The 3,847-nt window shown below is 38.7% G+C and overlaps 1 pseudogene; it reads left to right on the top strand.

The window, feature by feature from the left end:
- Positions 1 to 891: 891 nt before the first annotated feature.
- On the top strand, positions 892 to 1,677 carry LOC103799812 (annotated as a pseudogene).
- The last annotated feature ends 2,170 nt before the right edge of the window (positions 1,678 to 3,847 follow it).

Here is a 3,847-nt window from a genome sequence, read left to right as displayed (position 1 = left end):
CTTTTAAATAAATTTTATTGTATTTTATTTTATGGAACAATCTGGGAAATCAAACATCAAAATATTTGGCATGTAAGAATGTTATACTAGAGAGCCAAAGACTCAGCATTTACAAGGTGCAAAATTCAGAGCACTTGCACAAATGTAATTAAGACCCATGGACATCTACATGATAGTTTTAGTGGCATTAACTCAAACTTTTGTTTTCAATTGTATGTCTAAGATTCCAGAATTACACATTCACCCTATCATCATATGAAAGGGGTGGAGCAGGATGTGAACTACAATATATCTGCCCATTCTGCCACATATAGCGAAAAGTATGTTCTGGCCTTGGAGTGGGAGAAGGAAGAAAAGGGGAGATTTTGTATTTTCATCAGCTAAGGGCTACATTGCAGAGCTGGAATCTATTTCTATACCCTCATGAATTGTGCAATAACCAATTTTCTGAAAGGAGGGTGTTAAATTTATGTGCCACATAGACTGTTGGTAGCTGTGACACATATAGCATTATTGGTTTGTAAAATGCTGTAAAAAGCAGTGCAAGTGCCAGTGAATGGGAGTCATGCTCTGAAGAACTATAAAGTACTAATTACTTTATTCAGACAATAAGTGTCTCAAACTAATCCTATGAAATTCCTAGGTACTGATGGATGATCATGTTTCATCCCCTGGAGCAGGGCACACACACAGTTACAGTAACCTATAGAAAGACAACCCTATGCTATGTTGACACCAGTGAATTAAACACACTGGGGTGAGCTTTGGCTGATCGGCGCAGCTACAGCTCATAATTACCAAGCACTCTGATGAGTTTGTCTCCTGCTGCTTCTCCTGGTTCCAAAATGTGTCTCTACAAGTCTGACCTTTCTCTTCCTTTTTTCCTCTCAGGTATCTTACAGAGCCCAGCAGGGAATAACTTCCAACCCTGCCATCAAGATGGTGGCCATCTGGATCTTAGCCTTTCTCCTCTACTGCCCCGCAATCCTCTTTTGGGAGCACGTGGCTGGACACAGTGTGGTAGCAGCAGATCAGTGCTATGCCGAGTTCTACTACAACTGGTACTTCCTCCTGTGTGCATCCACCCTGGAGTTCTTTGTGCCACTGCTCCTGGTGGCCTACTTCAACATGCACATCTTCCACAACATCCAGAGGCGCCAGCGGCATGGCAGCGTGCAGGACTGTGAACCACCAAGGAGCAGCAGCCTGTCCTGGAGATTTTGCTTCTTGCCAAGATTAGGAGCATCTTCTCCTCCATCTGAAGCAGAGGACAGTGTTTCTTCCTCCATGAAACCAAAGAAAGATTCTTTGGTAACTGACTGCTTATCTCCATCCAGAGGCAATTCTGTAACTCCAGAAAATGACTTTTCTGTTTCTTTCTGTGCAAGGACCAAGTCAAAACTGCAGCAGGACAAGAAAATTGCAAAGTCACTTGCCATAATTGTGTGTGTATTTGCCATTTGCTGGGCTCCATACTCTTTGCTAATGATTATTCGTGGGGCCTGCCAGGGAACTTGTGTCCATAATTCCCTGTATGAAGCAACCTTTTGGCTTTTGTGGATCAATTCCTCTCTGAATCCATTTCTCTACCCTCTTTGTCATGTTAAATTTCGAATGGCTTTCCTGAAAGTATTATGTCCCAAAAAGTTTGCAACATTGAGATCAAGCTCTTTGTAGAACAAAAAAGCAAAAAAAAGGCTCAAGAGGAGCTGGATGAGGGATGTAAATAGCCACGTTTTGAAATGATAGTATTTTCCAGGAGATTAGTCTAGTTGGAAAGTCTAGATAAGCCTTCCATGAAATATCAGCCTTCTGACAAACGTACATGCCCAAGGTTTGTGAACTTTTCCCATCTTTTCCAGTTTCATTTGGCCAGTTAAAGGCTATTGCCTCTGTTTGACTTTGCCTAGTATTCTATCCACATTATCTTAGTTCTGGTTGCTGAAGATAGTATCTTCAGTTGCAGTACAGCTTATATTTGTGTTCACGTGTGGTATTAGTTAAAAACACAATAAAGGTGTGTATTTGCTGTAAGGTCAATAGTATTATAAAGTTACTATCTTCTCTGTTCTATTTCTTTTGAACAATTTGTATTGCATTCACAACCTGTTTGTTTGCCTATCATAAAACATCCAGTTAAGTTATAAATTTTGTTGTCAGCAGGATTGCTTCCTTTCACTAAAGGATTTTGGCCATCAGAACAATATAGGGACTACTTTCAAAAACTCAAGTGTATGTGTTCTCTGCAGAAGGGCATTACTCTGTGTACTTGCTCAGATGCAGCAGTAGAAAATTTAGGTGTGCAAAGCATTTATGTGTATGTCCAGCATTCTTCAAGAATCATGCCTTCTACAGCTATAGCTTGGAGAGATCATAGGAAAGAGTAGTATTTGTTCTTACTGTTGCTGGCTGAGGTTAGATTGTGTGCATCAGTCCAAGCAGTTCTAACACTGCATAGCCTTTACTGGATCCTTTTGTGACTCCCAGTGAAACTCTAATCCATACTGTGAAATACACTGGGCTTGCAAGCCCTGCTCACTGCCAAATAGGACATAATGCAGAGGACCAACTCAAATCCACACCTGAGCAAATCTCCATAATTGAGAAACAGGCTAAATGTGAACATTATAACTCATGTGTCCTCTTGATTAGGACTTCTATTTCTGTTACAAGCCCTTTGTTGGAGGTTACGATGTGTGGTTGTATTTCTTACTCACTGTGTAGGGCTGTGTTTGGTTTGCTGCATGAGCCAGGAATGTGGCTGACCTTGATGACTATCTGAAGTATGTGTGGTGACTTAGCTGAGACAGCATGTAGGTAATCTTTCAATACACACTTTCCATACTCTTAAGGATTATTTAGTTGCATGACTATGAAATCACCAGGTACTGACTTTCTTATTAAATAAACAGGAATAAGTTTAAAACACAAGTAGGTTTTTTTCATTACATGGTCAGTAAGTATAAGGCTAGCAAATAAATGGGAAAATAAATACTAAAGAAATGTGAGAGGTAGTGGATGACACTTTTATCTTCTAGTCTTGTTTAGTGTGTATTCATATAACATATTAATATATTTTACTCAACAGTCTTCTGTATGTTCTCCTTCTAGGCTGAACTACCACTTAATCACAGTTATTTGTTTTGCTATACTATATGATAATTTAAATTCTTCTACTTATACAAATCACATGAGTATTCAGCAATGTAAGAAGTATTGTCTCTCAAATATGAGCTGAGAAATCTAATACTTGATAGAAATTGGATTAAACATGATGTAAAATGCAAAATTCTTATTTAAGACAAAGTCTTTAAAAAGAAATCAAGAATGATCAGAAACAAAGATATTTTAAGCAAAGAAACATAACAAATGTGTCCAGCCCAGAAAATTCCAATTCTTCTTTGGTCTTGTTTTCTACCTGCATACAGGTTTATAAAAAAAGTTTTAAAAAAAGTTTTCACAGCAGTGTTAATGAAGTGCATTAGAAATAACTTCCCTAGTGTAAATAGGGTAAACTAGTCTAAAGTGGAGTGGCTGGATTTGTGTATGGCAAAACTGGAACATCATAATATAATGAGAAGACATAGGTGAAGTTCATTTTGTTTTACTGTGCAGAAGGGACTGCTTTTCTGAACAGAAAGGAAGTAAAAAAAAGCAGTTTAATACCTTTCTTACATCACCAGTAATCACCAGGTATTGCCCTCTCAGGACTTTTCCCCTGTAGCCCTTTTATCAGGATTTGGCTAATATACTTCAAGCTGGATCAAACTTCCTTGCCTTTAAATGTTGGTGCAGAGCTCTGATCTTTGCTTGTGTGTGTACTTGCTCACTCATGGTCTCTCTTTGC

Source organism: Acanthisitta chloris, unplaced genomic scaffold (assembly GCF_000695815.1).
Source record: "Acanthisitta chloris isolate BGI_N310 unplaced genomic scaffold, ASM69581v1 scaffold9293, whole genome shotgun sequence".
NCBI lineage: Eukaryota > Metazoa > Chordata > Aves > Passeriformes > Acanthisittidae > Acanthisitta > Acanthisitta chloris.
Note: the sequence above shows the minus strand (reverse complement) of the source record. Positions and strands in the feature narration are given on the sequence as shown.